General features: G+C 34.1%; 2 pseudogenes; one reads left to right on the top strand and one right to left on the bottom strand.

Moving 5' to 3' along the window:
* Positions 1-820: 820 nt before the first annotated feature.
* The window catches only part of LOC114888047, a 67,817-nt pseudogene continuing 41,061 nt past the window's right edge, over positions 821-27,576 (bottom strand).
* On the top strand, positions 10,816-10,928 carry LOC114888450 (annotated as a pseudogene).

The raw sequence follows: 27,576 nt of genomic DNA, 5'->3' as shown, positions 1-27,576 counted from the left end.
CTTATTAATTCTAATAGTGTTTGTGTGTGTGTGTGTGTGTGTGTGTGTGTGTAATCTTTAGGATTTTCTACAATTATGATGATTTATATGTCCCAAAACAATTTAATATCAGATAATCATTTGACTAGGATAAACATTATTTTATACATATTTCTTCTTTGTGAATTGTCCAATCATAATCATGTCATTTGCACAATTTAATGTATATTTCATAGCATTTATTTGTTATAGTGTATTACTTAGGTTGAATATTATTTCTTTATCTTATACTAAAAAAACCTTTCTCTAATTTTTATCTGCCTCATGTTTTGCTTTATGGTGTTATTAAATATATCAGATCATTAAAATGCTAGTCTTCTTAAAATTACTTATATATTATATTATGGTTTCTTTCTTTGAAAACATTCTCATAAAAACTGTTTCTATTCCCATGTGATAGTCTCTAAGTAAGGTTTCCAATAATTCATTTTTTCTCTATATGCATGCCACTGGTCGCACCAAAAGGTAGTCTTTCTCCTCCTCTTAAACCTTGGTTGGCCTTGTGACTTCCTTTGCAGTGCTGAAGGGATAATCTGGACCTCTCAAGACTAGGCCTATCATGTACCATTAGTTTTGTTACCTTTGCTGGTGGCCAGAACTACAGGCAGGAGACTTTCAGTCAAAACTAGTTAGGCAGAGAGGAAATTATTTTGGACGTTGAAGAAAGAGGAAAATATTATGAATTGGTGGAGCAGTTAGAGGAGATATAGAATGTGTCAATACCTGACAAACTTGTGAATTTGGTATAGATGATTTCTGGTAAGAAATTTAAAACTGCAAATTAACTTTTTGTACCTACCTGTGTGAAGGTGATAGTGGTATAGGTATTCCTGTGGACTAGACTTCCCAGCTGGCCTTCCCCTTGATAATGCAGTCAGTAACTCTATCCTATGACACATGGAAGGCAGGTAGACAGCCAGCTCCATGGGATCCATGTCATGTGCAATCAGTACCTTCTGAGTCTTCTTGTTCTCCACCAAAATGGTAGCACTGTTAACCTCTGCTCGAAAAACAGGTGGCCACTGAGAGGGGAAATTCCCTTTGCTTGCAGTTTTCTTCTCAGCCTTGGCAAACAGTCTCTGCTCCTTCTCTTGCTTTATCTCTGATATGTATTTATCAGCCAGCCTAAGCAGTTGAGAAGCTATTTGGTGGCACAAGGCCTGGGTGAACTGGTTAAACATGGGAGGCACTTTTAGCTGCTTATGGCGGATAGCCCTTTGCCACCACAACTGGATGGAGCAGGGGCATTTTACAAAGCAGGTGAGGGCCCTTTGGGGCTAGATGTCCTGTCAAATGCCAAATTATCGGGTCTTTTCTCAAACAGGGGATTTACCACGTTCTTGGCCTCCTGCTTCTTCATGACAGCAGGCACCAGGGCCACTTTCTTCCCCGTGGCCTTCTATCCCTTTGGTATCTTGGGCAGCTGGAAGAAAAGTTGTATTTTAATATATAGATGATTTATTTGGAAATTTGAAAAATAACTCTGAATTTTTAAACTTCCCTGTTTGTATAATTTAACATCAATATTTTGATTCATTTTGGATTTATTGATCTTATTTTTCCTAATATTTTGTTTCTTATATTTAAAAAATTCTACATTTTTTTTCCAAATTCTATATATTAAATTTTCCAAAGGTAATAAATTATAAATTAGTGGCCTGGCTCAACATTGCAATCCTCTTTCTCTCTCTCTTTACACACACTGTATATGTATATTTTAATTAATAAATAACATTTTAATTTTTATTTAAATATTACTCATAGAATTATGGCCTTGATGCCTGCTGTTGCATTGAACCAGTCTTGCATAATTTTTTTTTGTTACATATTTGAAATGACTTAAGGTAGATTGTCCATATTTACATATGTTCAGTAAAATTAAAAACACAACTCTATGCAACATTTTATTAAAGTAAATCACAATCTTTTGTCAATGCCTGCATATTTTCTACACAATGCCTGCAAGTTTTCAACAAGGGAAACTTTCTGATGTATTTGAATTTTCTCCTTTAGGTAATGGTCAGTATGTTACAGTGTCAATTTCAAACCAAAATCAGTACGTCTGTGGTCCATAGATAATTTATATATCAATTTATCAGTTACTTGGAGTGAAAAGAGAATATCTTCTTGGAATGAAAGATAACTACTGATGATAATTGGTATATACTATAGACATAGAATTTTAAACCATGCTATCTTGAACAATGCTATTGTATTACAATATAGATTTACTATGGTTCTGGGGAGACCATTAATGACACAAGACTGATGGATAATTTTTGAGAACTAACTTATGTTCCTCATTGTTTAATATATGTGGAAATGTCACAGTGTCACTTTTTCTTTAATTACATTAGCTATTTTATTAAAATGTCCAATAAGTTCATCCTGAAAACACTGGATGAGGGATATTTTGACTGTCTAAAAATGCTAAAGGGAAGAGTAATTTGGGGAATTGGTTGAAGATGGGACTTAGGAAGACACAGGTCTCACCTATTCCCAGGGACACACCAAAGTTACAGCTACCTGTAGAATAATTCTCTCTGAAGATAATCTGAGGACCAGCAGAACAGCTCTTCCACAACAAACAATAAAAAGGCCACATTGAGTAAGGTAGGAGAGGCAGAGAGGCAGTCTCCACAGGGCCCCTACCAGTAGAGTAGTGACCCACAATCAGGAGGGATATCACAAAATATCACAAAAAAGGAGCTTCTTCCTGAAGAATGAGGCGTTTGAGTCTCACATCAGGTACCCCAACCCTTGGGAACTGCGCTGGAAAGATGAACCCCCAAAATAACTGGCTTTGAAAAACAATGGGGCTTATGTCCAGGAGACTCAAAAGGCTATAGGAAACTGAGACTCCACTTTTAAAGGGCTCTTCACAGACTCACCCTGGGACCCAGCTCAAAAGCAGCAATTTGGAAATCACCTAGACCATACGTGAAGAAGATTCATTAACTAACCTAAAGTGTCTGTCAGAGGGACAGATGTCTCTTGAAACTCTTTCTGGGGATGTAATTGCTTGCAGGTGCCATTTTTTTCAATCTCCTACTCTGCTAGCTTGAGGCTGGCAGGTACCATTTATTGATAGTCTCTCTCTACCTTGCTAAGGCTGCTTGCCCTGCCCCAGTGTTACACTATTCCAAAAAATTAAACTGGAGAGAACATTTCCAAACTCATTTAATGGAGGCCTGCATTACCCTGATACCAAACCAGACAAGGATATCACAAAAAATGAAAATTACAGGCCAATATCTCTGATGAACAAAGATGGAAAAATCCTCAAGAAAATATTAGCAAACTGAATTCAAAAATATATTAAAAAGAACATACACCATGATCAAGTGGGATTTATTCCAGAGATGCACGGATGGCTCAACATCTGCAAATCAATCAATATGATACACCATGTTAACAAAATGAAGGGTAAAAATTGTATGATCATTCCAGTAGATTCAGAAAAAGAATTGACAAAATTCAACATCCTTTCATGATATAAACTCTCAACCAACTGGTTACAGAAGGAATGTACTTCAACATAATAAAGGCCGTATACGACAAACCCACAGCTAACATTATACTCAACAAGGAAAAACAAAGTTTTTCTTCTATGGTCAGTAACAAGACAAGGATACCACTCTCACCACTTCTATTCAACAGAGTATTGGAAGTCCTAGCCAGAGTAATTAGGCAAGAAAAAGTAATTAAAGTTATCCAAATAAGAAAGAAAGAAGTACAACTGTCACCATTTGTGGATAGAAAACCCTAAAGACTCCACCAAAAATCTGTTAGAACTAATAAGTGAACTCAATACATTTGCAGGATACAAAATCAATATACAGAAATGAAATCTATGGCATTTTTATACACTAGTAATGAATTATCAGAAAGAGAAATTAAGAAAACTATTTCATTTACAACTACATAAAAAAGAAGAAAATACCTAGGAATAAATTTAATCAAGGTTAAAAACTGCACTGAAAACTATAAGACATTGATGAAAGAAACTAAAGAAGTAACAAATAAGTGGAAAGACGTTCCATGGATTGGAAGAATTAATATTGTTAAAATGTTCAAACTACCCAAAACAATCTACAGATTCAGTGTACTCCCTATCAAAATTCCAATGGCATATTTCACAGAACTAGAACAAATAATTCTAAAATTTGTGTGGTTTATAAAAGATCCCAAATAGCCAAAACAATCTTGAGAAAGAAGAACAAAGATGAGGTATCAAGTTCCTGATTTCAAACTATACTACAAAGTTATAGTAATCAAAAGTATGGTATTGGCATGACAACAGAAACACAGATCAGTGGAACAGAACAAAGAGCCCAGACATATATGGACAGTTAATTTCCAACAAAGGATCCAGGCATGGACAATGGGGAAAGGACAGTCTGTTCAATAAATGGTGTTGGGAAAACTTGACATGCAAAAGAATGAATCTAGGCTACTTTCTTACACCCTACAGAAAAATTAAAAAGGATTGAATACTTGAATATAAGACCTGAAACCATAAATTCTTAGAAGAAAACTTATGTGGTAAACTCCTTGACATTGGTCTTAGTGATTATTTTGGGAGGTATGAATCTAAAGGCAAGGGAAACAAAAATAAACATAAGCTGCTACATCAAACTAAAGGGCTTCTGTACATTGAAGGAAATCATCAACAAAATGAAAAGGCAACCCACTGAATGGAAGAAAATAATTGCAAATCATAACCTTGATAAGGGGTTAATATCCAAAATATATTTAAGAAAACAAAACAGTCAGGCATCTCAACAACAAAAAAAGAAACAGCCCATTGAAAATATGGGCAGAGGATCTAAGTAGAATTTTTTTCAAAGAATACATACAAATGGCCAACAGGCACATGAAAAGATGTTCAACATCACTAAATACCAGGGAAATACAAATCGAAACCACAATGAGATAACATCTCACACCTGTTAGAATGGCTGTTATCAAAAAGATAAGAAATAACATGTTGAAGAGGATGTGGAAAATAGAGAAATCTCATATACTATTTGTTGGAATGTAAACTTGTATAGCCACCATTGAAAATGATTCGGAAATTTCTCAAAATTTAAAAATAGAACTACCATATGATCAAGCTTTTCCATTTCTGGATATTTACCTGGAAAATGTGAAAACACTAATTTGAAAAAATATATACATCCATGTTCATTGCAGCATTATTTACAATAACCAAGATAAGGAAACAAGCTAAATGTTCATAAATGGATGCATAGATAAAAAAGATGTGAGCCATATATATATATATATACACACACACATATACATGTAATGGAATACTACACAACCATAAAAAGAAGGAAGTCTTGTCATTTGCAACAAAATGGAAGGACTTTGAGGGTATTATACAATGTGAAATAACTCAGAGAAAGACAAATACCATATGTTTTCACTTATATGTGGAATCTGAAAACAAACAGACAAAACAAATCAAAAACAAACTCATAGATACAGAGAACAGACTGGTGGTTAACAAAGGAGAAGGAGGTTGAGGGGTGGCAAAAGCATAGGGAGTCAGTTGTATGGTGATGGATGATAACTAGTAGACTTTTGGTGGTGTTCAATTTGAGGTGTATCCAAATATCAAATTATAATATTATACACCTGAAACTAATATAAGGTTATATACCAATTTTAACTCAATTTTTTAAAAAAAGTAATTTGGCAAAGGATTATCAAAATAGAAAGACAACCTAAAGGATTTAAGGTAAATCCCAAAGTGGCAAACATATAGCTACAGTTTTATTTCTGCCTATATGCCAAACTGAAAATGGAGATGTATACTGATTAAACTACTGAAGAGCTTACACACTAAAATTTCTTCAGGCTGTTGTTATACTACAATGAATGCCCACAGTTCAAAACACATTATAATGTACTTGGAAAATTCTTCCTATCACAGAATATATTGAAAGTGAGTGAGATATATATATATATATATATATATATATATATATATATATTTGTATTTTATTTATTTCTATGCCACAGATTTGGATATAGCTAAAAATGACAAAATTAGTATTAGGATTCAAATATATAAAAAATAAAATGAACAGAAGTTACCTTTCTTGCCCTTTCAAATGATATCTTATTGGAAGAGGATGTGAATACATTCAGAGGTAATCTAATATGCATTCCATTATTCACAAAATTCCAATAAATTATGTATCTTTCCTCTAGTGTGACATTAGCTTCTTAATGAAATGAAGCACATCTTTCTGTGCAAATATGTAGAACAAATATCTGATACTTGTTAGGTTTTATATTTTTTATTAACTAATTTAAATGAGTAATTTTTATGGTTAAATAGTGACTTTTATACATACATAATCAAGAAATTCCAACATTCACTGGACTGGATTTCAGAATTTTAGGATCAATGACTACTTCTCTCCATTTCCCCCCGTTTTAATGGGAATGCCTGTAGATGTTCCCACGTGACTGTTCAGCTGCTGCATGTTGATTTGTTGGGGAGGGGCTGGAAAACTTGTCTCTATATTTTACAGCTAACTGGTTTCTTTCATTACAGAGAACTACACACAAAGAGCCTCGTCCATATCTAGATCCAGTCTTGTTAGGTGATAAGATTATAGACTTAGAGCAAAATCTTTAATGGGACCAGTGTCTCGTGAATGTCTCATTAGAAGGAGAATCAATGTATTTTGCATGTGGGAAAGATATAAACAACTAGAGTCCAGAGGGTGATCTGTGGGGAACAGATGCTAGGGTTGCACACATGATCTCTAGCTCTTGTTGTTCACATCCTTGTGTGATCCTCTTCTGAGTGTGGACAGGGCCTATGACTTGCTGGTAACGAGTGGAATAAGGCAAGATGATGGGTGCATGTTTTTACATGTTCACGATTAGGTTATGTAAGGCTGTAAACTGTGTTGCTACAATAATTTCTCTTCCTTGCTGGTTTTGCAGAAGGAAGCTGCCATGTTGTGTGTGAGTTGCATGGCAAGTTGCTAAAAGTGGCTTCCAAGGAACCCCCAGCAAGAAAATGGGGTTTTTAGTTCCACAGCCTTCTAAGTAACTGAATCCTGCCCACATGAAAGCTTAGAAGTGGATCATTTCCGAGTAAAGTGTCAGATGAGACCACAGCGTCAGCCAACACAGTAATTGCATCCTTATGAGAACTTGAATTAACTAAGTCATGCCCAAACTCTTAAAGCTTTACACACTATGATATAATAATAATGATAATGTGTTGTCATAAACACTAAGTCTGTGTTAATATTGTTATGTCACAATAGATAACTAATACAGAGGAATTTTATAATGATTCAGAAATCATTCTTAATCTCCAGATTGCCATCATGGAGAAAAAAACACAATTATTTCAATCAAATCTCTTCTTTCACTTCTTAGAAAATTATACTGAAAGGCAAATGATCCTAACTAAAATACTATATTTCATGTCTCAAAACAATTACTCCAGCCATTTTGTGATATGGGTACTTCTTGATTGGAAAAACAAAAATAATCAGTTATACTGAGGAAGATATTTGACTGACATGTAAAAATTGAATAGGCGGGAGGGAAATGGTATATAATGTTCCATTATATTCAAGCAGGAATATTCTTATGGAGAAGTGATTGAAAGGGAAGAGTGTCATGATGAAGATGCTGTACTAATAGGCTGTTTACACCCTCTGTTTTGATATATAGTCATACTAATGTTTACAAAATATAGGCTATAACTTCTCTTTCCTCAATAAGCCAAAGATCTTCCCAAGTTGTATTTTCAATGGTCATGTGACACAAGTTATAGAGGTATGTGATCAATGGAGGCTGATTCTTTAAAGATTTAAGACCAATTCCCATAATTCAATCCAAGTTCAAAAGGGAAGGAGAGGATCATAAATAATCAATTAAGTGACTACTAGAAATAGCCCTTAAAGATACATCAACACAAAAATACCTTTCACAATGTGGCATGGGGAAATAAATACACTACATTAGGTGGAAGTAGTTTGAAGTAATTTATGGTTTTTGAAGTCTAGACCAGTTAGATAACAAATTGCAGGATCCTCCACTTTGCTGTGTGAAACTTGGGCAACTTTTTCAACACATTGTGAGAATTTTATCTTTATGTATAAAATGAGGATATAATCCATCATATAGGGTGATTGTGGTTCCTTGAGTAAATGAATGAGAATGCACTGTGTGCCATAAAATAACATCACTAATTAAAACCATTATTGTTATCATTAGTTCTGCTTCTGCCACTAATCAGTGGTGAGAAACTAAGAGTGTGATTTTCTGAAATTCATTTATGTGTAGGAGAAATGATGATGTTGTAATTAATACTGCTAATAATCTGTACCAACTATTGATTATTTTAACGAATGATGTCTTTCTGGTCATTGAAAATAAATGACCAACATTCAGTTTTTCCCTTAAAGTTATACTAAAAGTTTCTTCTATAAGGAAATATAACATGTTAAAGGTCTAATTTACAAAGGCATTAACTTACAAAATGCTTTTTTATTTGATATTATTTTAACTATTACATGGCTTTATGCCATTTCATGGTTTTGATTAAATCCTGAGTCAACAATTTTTGATAGCCTTTGATAAGACTACAAGTTTCCTTAATCCTTGTGAACATTGGAAGATGGGAAAATGAATCCAGCTGGACCTTGCCTCAATGAATTATCTTCTATATAATCAAGCATTAAGTAATCATAATAAAAATATTTAAAGACATATATGTTTGGGGAAAAATTTTTTTTATACCCATCTTGTAAAGTGAACCTGGAGGGACATTTTCCCCTATCTTGCAGTAGCAAAATAAATAAAATTATGCACAATAATACAAAAACAATGTGGGCAATTTGTGTGTGTATATAACAATTATATTTTTACATTTAAAAATTTTTTGAAACAATCTCAAAGTTAATAAGTGTGGCAAGTACAGCACAAATAACTTTTTTCTGAATCATCTAAGAGTAAGCTGCTGACATGATGCCCAATCACTCACAAAAAATGTTTGTGTATATTTCTTCCAATCATGTTCTAGAGAACCACAATGTAAACATGAAGATCAGGAATTGATATTAATATATTACTACCATCTACTCCTGAGACCATTCAGATTTCTCCAATTATTCTAGTAATATCCATTAAAATAAAGGGGTAAAATCCAGAATTACACACATGCATTTATTTTCTATGTCATTCTGATTTTATTCACTTGGAACAGTTCTCAGGTTTTCCTTGACTTTCATGACCTTGACACTTGGGCATATTAAAAACCAGTTGTTTTTGATAATGCCCTTCTATTTGGGATTCTCAAATATCTCATCATAATTCAATTCAGATTAAGTATTTTGGGCAGGTTTAACAAAGAAGTGATGCCGTGTCCTTCCCATCCAATCCTGTAATGGCACACCATTTTAATTTGTCTCATTACTTGTTTACTTATTTTGACTTTGAGCACTTGATTAAGATGACACATACTAGTATTATCCATTCTAAAGTTTCTCCTTTTTTCCTCCTTTTATTTTTTTTTCCCTTTCTTTTTATATATATAAGTACTGGGATGGAGATAGTCTGAGACTTCATCAAACATCTATTCACTAATTTACATTAGTGTAGACTCATGAGTTCTTATTTTAGTTAATCAGGTATAATCCATTAATATCATCATTTTGACATTTAAGTTTTTTACAGTGAGGATCTCTTTAAATGGACTTACATATCCTTTGGCATGCACTCATCATTCTTTGAACTCTTCTTTATTTTCTGGCCTAGAAAATACCCCATTGGGATCTCATTTTGTATTTTCCTTAACTCACTACTAAAATGAGTCATTTCTCAATGGAATTCTAGGTTATTTTAACGGAGAATAGAGTACAGAAAAGATTTTAGTGCCAGGTGTGTTCATTGTTATTGGTATGTCACTTCTCATAGGAACATTGTAGTAGATAGAGCCAGAAATACACACACACACACATTTATTTCTGTATCCATCTTAATAGGTTAAAATCTCTGAGTTTACAATATCTCTAATTTAAATCCAATAACATAGGGTTGATTTTCATTTTCTCCATTTCTACGCAGTCTCCTCTTGCATGCCCTTCTCATACTTAGGTATTATATACTAAGCCAGGCTTCAGCCTCCCCAAGAAGATACCCTTCTTACGCTGCTCTGAATCCAATACTCTAGCCTGGGCAGCTGCTGTCACCTCTGCCCCCCTGCCCAAGATTGAGTTCTAATCCTGTTCTGGTACCAATAGCCCTTGCTGGGCTGTCTGTTTCCTTTGAACACCATCCTCACTCTACTTACTTAGCCTCTGACTCTGGATTGTGGAGCACCTTGATCCCTTATCAACACAACACACACACACATAAGCACCTGTCTTGTTCATCCCCACCTACTGTTTGTGACTGGAGTAATCAGGAAGGGAAATAGGTGTGGAAAAGGAAGAATAACTACAGTTTATTTCAATATGTTGCATCACATGTTAGAATAACAAAATCCCAGAATGAGCCAAATTTCAAATCTCACAAAAACAAACTCTTGTACATAGCACAAACTCTGTGACATACTGTCTATGACTATTGAACATTTTGAAGAATGGTATCCTAAAAAAGTATCTATTTTAAACTCATTACATGTTCATATTATTGGGTTAAATGTTTATTGTTATCTTAAATAAGTTTCTTGTGTCATAAGATTAAAAACTCAAATTGTTTGATATAAGAAATTTAAAGAGTGTTACAGTAGTGCTCGCTTCAGCAGCACATATACTAAAATTGGAACGATACAGAGAAGATTGGCATTAGCACGGCCCCTGCGTGAGGATGACATGCAAATTCGTGAAGCGTTCCATATTTTTTACCAATAGCATTTTTCACAGAACTAGAACAAAAAATTTCACAATTTGTATGGAAACACAAAAGACCCCGAATAACCAAAGCAGTCTTGAGAAAGAAAAATGGAGCTGGAGGAGTCAGGCTCCCGGACTTTAGACTATACTACAAAGCTACATTAATCAAGACAGTATGGTAGTGGCACAAAAACAGAAATATAGATCAGTGGAACAGGATAGAAAGCCCAGAGATAAACCCATGCACCTATGGTCAACTAATCTATGACAAAGGAGGCAAGGATATACAATGGAGAAAAGACAGCCTTTTCAATAAGTGGTGCTGGGAAAACTGGACAGCTGCATGTAAAAGAATGAAATTAGAACACCCTCTAGGACCATACACAAAAATAAACTCAAAATGGATAAAAGACCTAAATGTAAGGTCAGACACTATAAAACTCTGAGAGGAAAACATAGGCAGTACACTCTATGACATAAATCACAGCAAGATCCTTTTTGACTCAGCTCCTAGAGAAATGGAAATAAAAACAAAAATTAAAAAATGGGACCTAATGAAACTTAAAAGCTTTTGCACAGCAAAGGAAACCATAAACAAGATGAGAAGACAACCCTCAGAATGGGAGAAAATATTTGCAAATGAAGCAAATGACAAAGCATTAATCTCCAAAATTTACAAGCAGCTCATGCAGCTCAATATCAAAAAACCAAACAGCCCAATCCAAAAATGGGCAGCAGACCTAAACAGACATTTCTCCAAAGAAGATATACAGATTGCCCACAAACACATGAAAGAATGCTCAACATCACTAATTATTAGAGAAATGCAAATCAAAACTACAATGAGGTATCACCTCACACCAGTCAGAATGGCCATCATCTGAAATCTACAAACAATGAATGCTGGAGAGGGTGTGGAGAAAAGGCAACCCTCTTGAACTGTTGGTGGGAATATAAATTGATAAGCCACTATGGACAACTGTATGGAGGTTCCTTAAAAAACTAAAAATAGAACTACCATACGACCCAGCAATCCCACTACTGGGCATATACCCTGAGAAAACCATAATTCAAAAAGAGTCATGTACCACAATGTTCACTGCAGCTCTGTTTACAATAGCGAGGACGTGGAAGCAAACCTAAGTGTCCATTGACAGATGAATGGATAAAGAAGATGTGGCACATATATACAGTGGAATATTACTCAGCCATAAAAAGAAACGAAATTGAGTTATTTGTAGTGAAGTGGATGGACCTAGGGTCTGTCATACAGAGTGAAGTAAGTCAGAAAGAGAAAAACAATTACTGTATGCTAACACATATATATGGAATCTGAAAAAAAAAAATGGTTCTGAAGAACCTAGGGGCAGGACAGGAATAAATACACAGACATAGAGAATGGACTTGAGGACACAGGGAGGGGGAAGGGTAAGCTGGGACAAAGTGAGAGAGTGGCATGGACATATATATACACTACCAAATGTAAAATTGAAAGCTATTGGGATGCAGCCACATAGCACAGGGAGATCAGCTCGGTGATTTGTGACCACCTAGAGGGGTGGGATAGGGAGGGTGGGAGGGAGATACAAGAGGGAGGAGATATGGGGTTATATGTATATGTATGCCTGATTCACTTTGTTATAAAGCAGAAACTAACACACCATTGTAAAGCAATTATACTCCACTAAAGATGTTAAAAAAAAGAGTGTTACAGTAAATCATAAGTTATGTATTAAAGTTATATTTTAATTCACATAAGTTTAATGCTAAAATATTAGTATGAGATATAATCATATGTAAACATATTCTGCTATAAAATATCAAATTAAGAAATAGAGTAAAAAAATCAATATTATATATATACTGTCAGTGCAGATTGAGTCAAAGGTCTTTCATGACCATGTAACAATATTAGTGAATTTATTTCTGAGGTTTATATTCTGTTATACTGATGTATATGTCTATATCAGAACTAGTCTACATGATGTTAAATTGGGTAGACTTGTAAAATAGCTGTTTATACCACAAAACCATTACAATATGCTAAGAATTTTAAATGAGTAAAGATAGCATGTGGATTACTAATCATGGTAGAATAACAATAATGTTGACCAGTGATAAAGATAATTTAAGAAATTGTAATTGACAACAAAATGTTTAGGTTAAATCAAACCACATCCAACCTCACTCAGAATAAGCAGTTTTATACTAGGCTTGTATCTACTATAAGATGAGAAAATACAGAAGGCAAAATTGAAAATTTTAAATAGCAACAGTATATAATAGAAAGATACAACACTCAATACAGACATCTTCTGGGGAAACAATTAAGATTCCAAAAGTGAAGTACATAAGAAGGGGACTTGTCCACCTGGATGGTGGATATAAAAATTGCCAAGGAGGGGAAAGGGAAGCTGAGACGAAGTGAGAGAGTAGCATTTGATAAATTTTACATTTACCAAATGTCAAATTGATGGCTAGTCGGAAGCTGCTGCATAGCACAGGGAGATCAGCTCGATGCTTTGTGATGACCTAGAGGGGTGGGATAGGGAGTTTGGGAGGGAGGCTCAAGAGGGAGGGGATATGGGGATATATGTATACATATAGCTGATTCACTTTGTTCTACAGCAGAAACTAACACAACATTGTAAATTAATTACACTCCAATAAAGATGTAAAAAAAATAAAATTGCCAAGAAAGACGTGAAATTTTTGGCTTTGGTGCTATGGTTCATTAAACATATCTGAAGTCTCAGCTGATTTAATATGAAAACCCTAGCTCTCTATGTCTTATGGTAAAATCATACCTGCAGTGGGGGAAACTAAGAATTATGAACTTCAAGTTATGAATAAAATTATACAAAATATTGCACACCCATTAATTAATATAAATAATAAAATCTGACAGAATTAAGTGTTAGAATCTGACTCTAGATGCTACATAACTGGTAGGATTTTAAGTGACTTCTATTTCTGAAGGTTGAAAATGCCACATACCCTACCACCCAAAATTTCTGTTTGCCAGTATATACCAAGGGGAAACTTTTCCATATGTACTCTGGGATACATTTCCAAGAATGCTCAGAGCACTACTTTTCATAACAAATTTCAGAAAACAAAGTTGATTTCACTGGTAGGAAAATGGATGTATGAGCAAGACAGAATATTATGTGGCTGGAAATGATTGAATTAGGGTAAACACAATAATATAGATAAATCATAGAAATGTAATAGTAACTGGAAAAACAAATGACCCAGGAATGTGCATAAAGAGTGATATCCACTTTCTAAGTTAAAAAAAATAATAATGTGTGAGTGTGGGTGTGTATCTGTGTGTGTATGTGCATATGTTGTTTTTAATAACACAATAGATGCTTTAAAACTGTATAACAATGATTGTGAGATTCAGGATGGTTTCTCGGATGAAATGCTGGGGGATAATGGTGCCCATGGAGCAAACAGGTCAAATTTCCCAGTAGATTTACTGGCATTTATTAACTAATGAAAACAAGATAGCCAATGTGAGAAAATAAATATAAAAAGACCACACAAGAATTTAAAAGATTGCAATAATTCTAATTCTATGTAACTATGTTAAAAAAGAAGTATACCCATTTGTGTTAGAACATTTGTAACAAATGCAGTCTCAGAGTACTAATCAGGTTTTTAATAGTAGCTTTGTTTTTATCTTCAGTGTTTAAAAATTAAAAGTTTTTAAGAAAATCTGAAGTATCTTAATGTGAAGAATGTTTAAGTCATCAACCAATTTTAAATTTTGGAGGAAATGTAATTTCTGAAACTAAAGCACATGCTTTAATAATTATTTAAGCAGAATGGGTGTTGGGTTCGAGTGGAGTTAGTAGGGCATCCATGCAGAGATAAGTGGCAGTGACTGCAGTGTGAAGTGTGAGGGGGAGAGAAGTGAATCAGTGCAGGGGTGCAAACTGGCCTGGGGTTATTGATGAATTGGTGATTCCACATAGGAAGTTAGGGGTACAAGTTCAGCAATGGGGTGTTAGTGTCCAGTTAGTTTGAAGAAGGAGGCTTCCATGCATTTTCCAAGCTGGAGTTGATGAGGAGAGAATTTGCACGGTAGAAGATGTGACTTGTTGTGGGATGTCACAGTTCAAGGAGAGTCAGGTGTTTAAATAGTGGTGGTGGAGTGGCAGAATCCCAAAAAGAACCCAAATACATTGAGCAGGGTGTCCACACACAGTGCCAGCGCTTGCTTACATACTGAGAAACTAATCAAATAAGTAAACACACTGAGAAAAGCAGGAGACTGGTTACTCCTTGTCTGAAAAGGGAGATACTTACAAACATGGAATTTGAGAAGTCAGTGTGCTCATTGATTTTGATAGATGATAGAGGTAGAGAGATAGACAGATGATAGATGATAGATAGATAGGTAGATAGATAGCTCTGTGTGTGTGTGCACGCGCATGTGCGCACATGCACTTATACATGTGTGGGAAGCTTTCTCTGTCCACTGTCAGGGCATGGGTGCAGCAACATTCAAATAACAATGAAAACATCAAGGTCTAGATCTTTGTTTCCAAATATAATCCTCCACAGTTGTCTAGAAATGAGGATTCCTTGAGGAAATTACAGGTTTCTGTGCTAGGGGAGGGAAAGTACAAGGTGAGACTGGAATATGTTTTGTACCAGACAGTAAGAACTCAAAGAATGATTAGGGCATGATAAAAATCACAAAAGCCAGCTTAAAGAATTTTCATGGACAAATATGGGGCACTTTGAGCATCAAAATAATAATGCGAATGGATTAAAACTCACTAAATACAAAAGGAATCTATGAGTCCATCGCAATATGAATAAGTGAACTCTGCTTCAATAATATGGCTGATTGTCTGAGTACCTGGAGTACAAGAAATTACATAGGGTGAGTTAGCTGCTTCATCAGACCTGAAAACATAACATTGGGTCAAAATATAAGTGCACTACAGATATGAATTAAGATATTTCTGTTTTAATAATGCTATAATGGAGACAGAATTAGGAGTTATCTACAGTCTTGTGAAGTTCTCAGGGCTATTTTAATTTACAGAACCATTAAGTTTTGTTACACGCCAGAAATATCTTGAAGGGAAAGAAATGTTACTGTGTGTCACTGTTACCTTTCAAAGTGACCAGCCTTATGTGAAAATTATTACATTAATGTGGTTGACTTGCTTTGGTGACCATGAAACAGGCCTCCTAATATTAGCACTCTTATGTGGTCCCTTCTCAAATTAATTCTAGACTGGCCTGTGAGTACTTTAAATATAAGTATAAAATATACTGAAGTATTTATAAATAGATTGTGGTATATAATACCTGCAAATTTCTATTACATGATTAAAAACAAAAAAAAATGTGTGTGTGTTTGGGGAGGGTGATATAGATAAACAAATGACCAAAATGTGAGTGTGGGTAACAGGAGTTCTGTGTTCTAGTCTGCGATTTTGTCTATAATTATGAAAACATACTAAGATAAAAAATAATGAAATCAATGTTTATTTAATAATTTTTATTGAGTGGAAGATTTTTCAGAGACAGTTTACACAAATTAAAGGCATTAAGTAATGGACAGGTGTATACAATTAAGGTCTTTTGGCAGAAAGAATCACTTCTAGATTGTAGCTGGGCTGAAAATAAACCTCTGCTGAGCATTTCCTGAATTATGGGTCTAAAACATTCTCCTTAGCTCTGGCAACTTGGTGTTTTACTCATGCTGTCTTATAACTTGTGCAGACTGAAAAATGATATTTCATATCATTACTCCCCTGCTTCATCCAGCCACTGAGAAGAGAGTGTTGAGTTTGATAGGTGTTCAAATAAATGCAAATTGGCCCTCAAACAATCACTCGCCTACCTGATTTTTAAAAAATCATACATATTTGAAAGATCCAAAATGATGCAACTGAGCTTCTTGGTATTATATAAAGTAAAACTCATGTGAAAACTGAACACAAGCTCTCAGAATTATAAATGATGTACTTTATCCATCCAAGCTAATATGTGAATAACCATTCATTGTCAAATATTCCCTTTTCCTCAATATTGAGTTTTCTATTGCTTGTTGAACTTTTCACCTCCATTACTCACTTAAGGGTTTCATTAATGTTAGTTCATCTCATTTTGTTTTTATTCCCATATTAAGCACAGAGATGGAAAAATAAAGCCTTATATTAAGCAGTGACAAAAAAAAGGTATTTAATTGCCTCCGGTTCTTTCTCAGCCTCAACAAGGCCGTTTTCAAATACAGAAATATTGTTTATCATTTTTAATGCTGACTTGAGATTTGCAAATAGAAAAGAATTTATGCATCTGCTATCCTTGCAGTGGAAAAAATGAGAACAGTACACATTTACACAGATAGGCAATTGGAAAATATAATAATAAAAGTTTGTATTTTTAGAATCAAAGTCAAACTTTAAAGTTTTAAGGAGTCATTGCCTAAAAAGTGATAAGCCAATTATTTTACAGGATATGTTTAATAGAGCTATGAAACCTATTGTTATACTGTGCCATACTTGTGTACTTGAAAGGAGTTTCAATGAAACATGCCAAATGTTACTTTTAGTCAGCATGATCAGAATAGTCTGTTTAATAATGGTACTGGTGAGTCATATACTTCCAGGTTTCTATTAAATTGAGCCATCATAGACTTTGCTATTATAACAATAGCCAGTACCTCGGGATTTAGACAATTTAAAACAGGAAGAGTTATACAACAAGAAATACCAAACCTTGAAATTGAAAGTCAGCATCTTGTAGCGATAAATTTTACTTGGAGAGTGCATACTAGAACAAAACTATTTTTAAACATAGTAATTATCTATGTGAGGATTTTATTTTATATTACTTTTTTGTGTTAAGATATTAACATGATTCCAGAATTTTTAAATTATATATTAAAAAGCATATTTTTAAGGACGTACCTCACCCTCAATCTTTTCAACTCTCTTCCCACTTACCCTGGAGGTAACCAATTTACTAAGTTTCTGGTTTATCCTTCCTGTATTTCTTTTTGCAAAAGCATGACGATAAATGAATGTTTTCTTATTTCACTTTTCTTTTAACATAAAATGCAGGACACTATGCTCTTTTCTTGCACTCTTTTACAAATAATGTTGCAAAAACTAACCTTGCGCAGATGTATTTTTCAATTGTTGGAGATTATTGGATTACATGTTGAAGCATGTACAATTTTGTTAGATGTAGTCAAATTCATATTCATGAGGTTAAAACATTTTGCATTTCCAAAGCAATGAATGAGAGTGCTTGGTTCCAAACTTAACATATTACCAAGCTTTTATTTTTGGTCATTATAACTGATGAGAAATAGTTGCTCAGGATTCTTTTAATTTTTATTTTACTTATGATGTGTGAGGTTGAAAATCTTTCCAAAGTTTACAGGCAATTTTCACACCTTTTAAAATAATTATTTGTTTATGTGTTTCCATTTTTTCTGTAAAGTTTTTTGTTGTTCTATTTATACATATTTATACAAGTATGCTCTTATTGATATTGACTCTTTATTTGTATTAAAGTTGCAAGTGTGTATTTACTGTTTGTCATTTTTCTTTTGACTTTTCTTCTTACATTTTTTTCATACCAAAATTTCAAAAATCTAATTTCACTGTAGAAAAAAGTGTATTCTCTATTACCATGTGGCAAAGTTTTACCTGTTTCCATATGATCTAAAAATTGATTACACTCTAGCATCTTTTCTATATTCTTCTTTTTAAAAAATATTTATTTATTTATTTGACTGTGCTGGGTATTAGTTGTGGCACAAAGGATCTTCATTTCTGTGTGCAGGGTCTTTTTTAGTTGCAGCATGTGAGATCTTCAGTTGTGGCATACAGGATCCAGTTCCCTGACCAGGGATTGAACCCAGGCCCCCTGCATTGGGAGCTTGGAGTCTTAACCTCTGGACCACCAGGGAAGTCCCTATTTCTAATTTTTTTGGTCCATTTTTTTTACCTGACTTTTACTGAGAGTAGTGTGTTAACCCTTCTGATATTTTTATGCTTCTGTCTCTTTTGTCCCCTCTTTCTGCTCTAGTAAGTTTATTGCAGTATTATTTGGTGCATATGTATTCATGTGTGGTACTATATTGTGGATTGTGGCTTTTAGCATTCAAAAACACACATCTTAGAATATTTAATCCTATTTATTATATTTTGCCTGATATTCTAATAGCAATGCCTATTTTTCTCCTTGTTTTTACTTGTGTTTTTTTATTTATTCATTTTTAAAACCACTTTGTTTTAAGTGAGTCCCTGGGAAACAGCATTTAGTAGGTTCTTTCTCTGTAAGGCAATTTGAATTTTTTAAATAGGTGATTTGACCCTCATGTTTATTCACAAAACTGATATATTTGATCTCACATCTGTCAAATTACTCCTCAATGTAATACTATGTTTCCAATGCTATATTTCCTGTGTTTTCTTCTTCACAAGATATGATTTTCTTCCTTTGTTAAAATTTCCTTTAAGTTTATGAGTGCTTGTATGTTAAGTATATCAGATGACTTTGAATGTATGCCATTTTAACATCTGTAAGTCTCCTGTTTCTTATTAATCTTTTTATTAGCTTGTTTCTCAGTTTTTTATTTACATATTTTGCCTTATATTTTGTCTATATTAGAATCAATAAACTAGTGTTCTTTCCTCTTTCAGCACTTATCTTCTCATATTTGAGTTACGTTATTTCTACTTTGTTAGTAAGTATAACTTGTAAATGGTTATTATTCTATCCTCATTCCCACCTTCAATTACAACTTGGATTTACAATTATTTTAAATTCTATTCATTGTTCATTTTCCTAAAATTTTATCATTCTTTAATAAAGCTCACCATTTCTAGAATCTTCAAAAAGTACAGTATTGGCTGCTATCTTGCATGTTAAAAAACTTTTTCTCTGGCCTTGATACTGGAAGAGCTGCTTATATAGGCAAAAAATTCTTTGTTCATAATTTAATTCCTTGATTTTCTTGAAGCTGCCCATACACTTTTGTTTCACTATGTATGTGGCTCTAGAGATGTTTGATGCAAGTCCAATTTTCAGGTATTTGCAAGTAACTTGTTTTTTCTTTACATGAGGCCCTATGGACTTTGTCTTTCTAAATGTTATTCTATATGCAGATATATCTTGAAATTGCTTTCTAAACCAATTTTCTTAGATATCCTAAAAATCCTTCAATATTAAGATTCAGGTTGTTTTTACATTTGGACTTTTTTTCTTGTAATTTTAAATACTAGTTTAGTTCAGTTTTTGTTTTTCCTTCAGAACCAATTATATATATATATATATATATATATATATATATATATATACTAGATGTCCTTTGCCTTACTGACACCTCAGCCATTTTTTCTAGCACCTTTTTTACTTCTTCTTTTATAGTCTATTTTTTATTCTATTGTTGGTTTGACTAACTTTCTTCAGTAATCATTGTTAAATTTCCATTTGATATTAATGCCCCTTGTGTATCTTGCAATTAAATGTTAATTTCTGTGATGGTTTTTACTTCTTCCATTTCTTTCCTCAATTCAATAATCTTCTTTTTCTCCTCTTTTATTTTGAACATTTGTGTTTTCTGGTTTTGGATTTGTGATTCAAGATGGTTTTACATAATTCAAATGTTTTGTAGAAAATAATCAGGAACGTTTTTATTAATTTTCTTCTTTGTACTTTTTGGTGCATTTTATTTGGGTGGGGGGAAGAGCATTTCATTAAGCCATGTTTTTATTCTCATTTTCTGTTTGTTTGTTTGGTTTCTCTTTCTAATAGAAATTTTTTTAATATTTAGACTGGGATTTCCCTTGAGGTCCAGTGGTTAAGTCTCCATGCTTCCACTGCAGGGGGCATGGTTTATCTCTGGTCGGGGAACTAAGATCCCACATTGCCGCATGGTGTGGCCAAAAAAAAAAAATTTAGGCTGCTTTTTTCTATTTATTTCATATGTATTTATTTCACAAATTTGGAGTGAATTCCTAGTTCAAGAATGCTTTTTCTGCCAGTGTAGTAAAGAATAATTTCTTTAATGGATGCCTTTATTCTTCTGGGGGGTTAGGAGAAGGATTATGTGGCTTCAGTGTCTTTTGCTGTTGTCCTTTTTTGTTTTGCACAACATAAATTTGCAACTCTTGCTTTATTTTGTTATATCACCCTATATCTAAAGAGTACCTGTCCCTTCCTTTTCACATTCTTTTTCCCCAGAGCAATGTCTTGAAAAGCTGCCACCTCAGGTCACACATTTTTAACTTCTCTCCCTGTAGTCTCTGCTCTGATATGCCCAAATTCTTTTTAAATGTTTTCAAACTTAGTATTGACATTTCTCCTAAAAGTGATTTTAGATCAATCTTAGGCTCCCTGCTAATTCCTATTTTCTTTATTTCACTTTTTTTTTTCTAGATTTCTCATAATCTCCTTAAAAGTATAATGACAGGTGACTCTGCTGTACTTGGTTTTCTGGAATATTTAAATATAAGTATTTTGAAATTTGCAGCCATCTCTGTCATCTGTCTTTATTGTGGGCATTTGTGTGTGTGCGTGCATCTTTATCTTTCTTTTAAAGTTATTTTTCTTTTTTTGAAGAAACCTTCAGATTACCATTGGTTATCAAAACTCCCCTCATTCCATTAATGATTTTGAGAAAAATTATGATGGACTTCATTCCAATTCAAGATACACAATTTTCAAAGATAGAAAATTATGTATAGGTTTTAAAATTCTGAAATAATTGTATGTAGGGATAAACAATAACTGGTACTGTGTGATTTAATTTTTTACATAATGTAACGTTGTGGAGGTTTTCATAATTATTAATATTTTCATTTTTCCTGTACCAATTTGTCAGTGTTTCATACTGTTTTGCTTTTTATGGTTATCTCACATTAAAACTGCATAAAAATACAAAATTTAAGCACAAAATCTATTTTAGGGTCAAATAAAACCTAAATACAAGCTCCAAGAGTTTAAAATGTTAAGCATATTTGCCCAACATATTGAATTGTTCTAAAGATGCCAAATCTTCACCCTTTCTGCATGAAATACATACATGAATTAAATGTTCTCTGTTTACCAATAGATGTTGAATATGGCTTTGATACGCTTTTTTCTTTTAGTGTTTTGATGTAATGGTAAGTCATTATATCAAAACACACAAAGCTACAAAACCCTGTTGTCTAAAAACAGTGGATGATAATTCAAGAGCTATTTTGAAAATTTTTTACGAAATTAGACACATCAAATAATTATTGAAATACAACTATGTTCCTGTATTAAACAGGAAGAAATAGAATTAAAAGAAACCAGGAAACTCATCTGTCAGGTAACAGTAAAGAAAGAGAGCCTAGAAAAATATGGAAAGAACAAGACAAAAAAGCAGGAGGAGTGGGAAGAGGAGAGGAGGAACAACAATGATAACAATGAGAAACAACCACATATAAATAGAGAAACCATACTGCAGACACTGAAATCAGGCTAGGAAAGCTTGGGACAAAATGTAACATTATCTGGAAAACCTACCATACTAGATGAGATACTGTTGTATTATTTTTACATGGTTAATCATTTTTACCAATTCTTCAGTTAGGAGTGATTGAAATTAATATCAATATTAGGTAACGATAGTTACACATAAACCAAGAAATGAGCTCCCAATGGCCAAATCTGAAACAACTAAATAAATAAAGTAATATTGGATTATGAGGTAAAGTGGAACTAGATATTTATATGTCCATATAGGTATAACATATTATTGAATAAATAAATAAGGGATGCTATGGATTGACTTGTGTCCCTCCCTAAAGTCATATATTTAAAGCCCTAACCTCCATTGTGATTGTAGCTGGAGATTGGACTTTTGGGAGGTAAAGATTAAGAGAGATAAAAAAAAATGGCCCCTAATCCAATAGGATTGGTGGTCTTAAAGGAACAGGAAGAAAAAGAGATTCCCCCCACTCTTCCAGCACGCAAAAAGGAAATGCTGGGGCTTTCCTGGTGGCGCAGTGGTTGAGAGTCCGCCTGCCGATTCAGGGGACACGGGTTCGTGCCCCGGTCCAGGAAGATCCTACATGCCGCGAAGCGGCTGGGGCCGTGAGCCATGGCCGATGAGCCTGCACGTCCGGAGCCTGTGCTCCGCAACGGGAGAGGCCACAACAGTGAGAGGACCGCGTACCGCAAAAAAAAAAAAAAGAGGAAATGCCACATGAATAGAATAATAAGAAGGTGGTCATTACAAGCCAGGAAAAGAGTCTTCCTTCACTAGGAATTGAATCCTAGAACTGTGAGAAATAAATTTCTGCTGTTTAAGCCACCCAGTCTATGGCATTTTGTTATGGCAACCCAAACAGACTAAAACACGCACTGAATAAAATCCCTGTCCTTACGTCAAGTGGGGGAAACTAATGTTTTAAAAAATTTCAATCTTTCTGTCACTCTCCCACTCTCAAGATACATAATCTCACTCACAATACATAATTCCAGTCTAATAATGAGAATAATATCAAATTCCACTAGAGAGCATCCTACAAAATACTTGACAAAAACTCCTCAAAATTGTCCACGTTATGGAACAAGGAATGTCTGAAAAGCTGTCATAACCAAGCGGAATGTAAGGAGATTATTAGAACAAATGTAATGTGGTATCCTGGGGCAGAAAAAGGACATCAGATAAAACTGAAGGAAATCTGAATAAAGTATGAAATGTTTTACTAATAATGTATCAATATGGTTTACTAATTGTAACAAATGTCCCATACTATATTAAGATATTTATTATAGGGGAAATGATATATATGGGGACTCCCTGTAAAATCTTTACAATATTTCTAAAGTCTAAAGCTGTTTTCATAAATAAAGCTTATTTATTTAAGTAAACTACTGTTCAGTAATATTTGCTATTCAGTTAAGTTCCTAAACACAGTTACTTTGTTTTCCAGTGGGCACACACCAAAGAAAAAAAATGCTCACCACAGGAGTATAAAATACTTTTTCAGGTATCTATCTTGCCTTGGTCTTGCAAGATGTTTCTGCTTTTCAGTGTATAGTGTCATTTTGACGTCGACATTAAACAATCATCATATCTGGAGTAGCTGTGAAAAAGGAATTTAACAAAGAGTGAATAAGTATGTGGTATGTGTGTGTGTGTGTTTGTGTCTGTGTGTGTGTGTGTGTGTGTAAGGGGGGATATTAGTAGTATGAGGCATAGATGAGAAATCCATGGATCCATGACATAGATCTTATGGGGTACATCTCTCAAAAGAAGGTGCTCATAGTATAAATGTAATTAACTTTCAGATCCTTGAATTAAAAGGAGATAGGTCAAGATGAGAGAAAAGAGTAATATTGTAGGGCAGAAAACTTTAAAAGATGTATTTCAGAAAGCTGTAACAGGAAAAAAAATCTTAAGAGCCAATGGAAAGTGCTGCCATTGTCATATGGTTTCACAATTTCTATTTGTGGAAAGTTGGGATGCAAAAATCAGTTGGAACTAAGGAAGAAATATGAACCTTAAATGGTTCTGAACCTGTTTGTCTCCACAGTGTCAGGCCTCCAACATCTATGTGTTTCTGGATAGTAATACTTTCTAGATAATGACTATTGTAAAATCATTAGTTATCTTCCCTGAGCCGCCTTTATGGCATAGATGTAATGGTCTGCAGACCATGAAGTCAAAGTGTCTATGGGATCATCCAGGAATACTTGGAATAAAACATGCACTAGATAAGGATTCTCATTAAGAATACAGATGGAATTGGTGAAGTACACATTGAACATAAACCAGTTTTTCATTAAAAATAAAATTATCAAAGTTTCAAAAAAATTTTGTTCCAAGTAATATTATCTACAGGTAGTAACTTCCAAGTTTTAAAACATTTAAAGATATTTAAAACACACACACAATGAATTTTTACCTGGAAAAATTAAAGGAGGTAAAACCCATAGCAACATCATAAATATTCAGTTATACTGTTTAAGTTATACAATGTTTACACACATTTCAATCCAAAAAATATTCTAAAACAAGAATCCAATTTTTACTGCCCTGGTGTATACCGTTATAAAAAATGGCTTTTTTAATAATGAAAACATAAAATCATCACACTAGATACTAAAATTCTATGGCTAGAATGGCCCTAGACATAACATTTCCTGAGTACAAGTTTGAAAAAATGAAGTGATTGAAAGTCATTAACTGTTAAAAATATATATAAACAATTTGTGGATGTGATAATTTGGCCGGTCCTTGCCTCCTTTCTGAAACTTAAGGTGTATTTTAAAACATTATCCAAATTTAATTTTCTTGTACTTACTTTACTTATAAACATGTTTCCAGGACCCCCAAAATACTTTAATTATATTTAAAGAAGTCAGAATCTGATATTAATACTATATTAACTTGAATTTTTGCAACAGAAGAGCCAAGTAAGACGAGGGGTAGAAAGCACTATCCATACAATCTGTGCACTGTAGGTGGTGATCACGGGCTAAGTAGAGTGGAGGAGAAATGTCCTGCTTATAAGAATGCAAAGCTGGACTCAACTGGCTGTAGGCAATGCCACGTCACAGTGCTATCCAAGATGTACAATGCCATAGCCTTCCATTTGGAAAATGGTCTTTGGGTGGGTTTAATCATGGAAGTGGGAACAATTGCCTTTTGTTTTATTGTATAGGATGAAGACTATTCTAAGAGGAAAAGAAATCTAAAGTTTGACAGACAAAGAAATGATGGACCCTTCTTATAAAAGAAGGCACCTCATGAGGAGAAGCTACATTTAAAGCTTCGACTTTAGCACTAGTTTTAAAAACACTCCAGCTTTTATTAGCCTCAAGCTTAAGTGTTATCCAGGCAGCACTCAACTGCAGCCTCCACTTTCCCTTGTGGGTTTTTTTTTTTTTTTTTCCTCAAATGCTTTCCTTCTCTGTCATCCTGGTAGGCTAGAGAATAAGATAAATGGCTAAAAAACAAAGAATGCTAATTTGGTGTGAATGCAGAGTCTGCACTTTAGAGATCAGGGCATCACAACTTTGAACACTAAGTGTGCCATGCTGAACCTGATTTTCTTTCAGGATACGTCCTTATGAGTTAACTGATTTTTTAAAATGAGATAGCTTTGCAAAGCCCATTATGTGTATCAGCTTAAGAGGTATTTTGAATTTCAAATAAGTGTTTTTTTTGTTAGTCCACATTTGCAAGGAGTCTTTGGAAACAAAATCCATATTTGAGTTGGGAACTGCTTATAATACTGTTTTCCTTAGTAAAGACAAGGCCTTTGATAAAGATATGTGGAGTGAATAAATGTATATGCATTGAATTGGTAAATGTGCATTTGTAACTTTGATTTCAGTCTATAAAATGCAATTCAAATAAAGCTGGAGGAGGTTCGATCATTTTGTTGCCCTCTATGAAATTGATAACAATTTAGATTAGACAATTTGCTTTTGTTTCTAGACCAGCAAATGCACACTTACCGTTACAATAAAAATTTTAAAATAATGAATATGGAAAACAAAGGAAATAGCACTTCCTAAGACTTTGCTAAGAGATTATTCTGTTGTCTTCTTCATTTAATTTGCATACTAGCTAGCAAAATGAAAACTATTGCTTCAATGAAATTTACAGTAAGTAAATTAGGATGCAAAATAAGGGAAATAGAATCGTTTAAGAAAACTTCAGAAATACATTGTCAAAATCAAGGAGTTATGCAAAATAACGCTGAGGTTTGTGATGCAATATCTTACCACGCGGTACGTCTCAATTTCACTTTAACAATTCTCATTCTTCTCATCCTCTTTCTATTAAAACAGGAAATTGCAAAAAGATGGGCTATGTTTTCTTTTGAATATTTCTTATTCCTAAATAGATGCAATGTTTACCTGAATTCAAACTTAGAAATACCTAGTATTCACACTTGGTCCTCATGCTAATCCCTTTTTGTGACTATTTAAAGTTTATTTTTAGGGACTTCCTGGGAGGTCCAGTGGTTAAGACTCCACACTTCCACTGCAGGGGGCATGGTTTTGATCCCTCGTTGGGGACTAGATCCCACATGCCACACGGTGCAGCCAAATAAATAAATAAATAAATAAAAATTTTATTTCTATACATATAAGTCCACATAATATAATAAGACAGAAATATTTGTACTTAGGCATGAAAAAAGGGCTGAAAATTGAATGAGTCCAAATACATAAAGCTAGTTAACTGTTGGATTTGTGATGATGTGGGTGATCCTGCAGTTCTTTCTGCCCATCACAGACTTCTCTCTGATTTCTAATACCTCAGTTTCTCTTGAGCAGGCTCACTGGATAAACACTTCTGGGGAAGTAGAGACACAGGTACATGAAATACATAGACAGGCCTACTGGCTTAAAGGGGAACATTTCTTGACTTATTTGATTCTAACTGGTTTGGGCCACAGGGTCTCTTGGCTCAGAAGTGCTCCCCAAACCATGAGTGTTTTTTTTTGTTTTTTTTTTTGCGGTACGCGGACCTCTCACTGTTGTGGACTCTCCTGTTGCGGAGCACAGGCTCCGGACGCGCAGGCTCAGCGGCCATGGCTCACGGGCCTAGGCGCCCCACGGCATGTGGGATCTTCCTGGACCGGAGCACGAACCCGTGTCCCCTGCATCGGCAGGC

The sequence above is a fragment of the Monodon monoceros genome, unplaced genomic scaffold, assembly GCF_005190385.1.
Source record: "Monodon monoceros isolate NGI ecotype Baffin Bay Population unplaced genomic scaffold, NGI_Narwhal_1 Super_Scaffold_8, whole genome shotgun sequence".
NCBI lineage: Eukaryota > Metazoa > Chordata > Mammalia > Artiodactyla > Monodontidae > Monodon > Monodon monoceros.
Note: the sequence above shows the minus strand (reverse complement) of the source record. Positions and strands in the feature narration are given on the sequence as shown.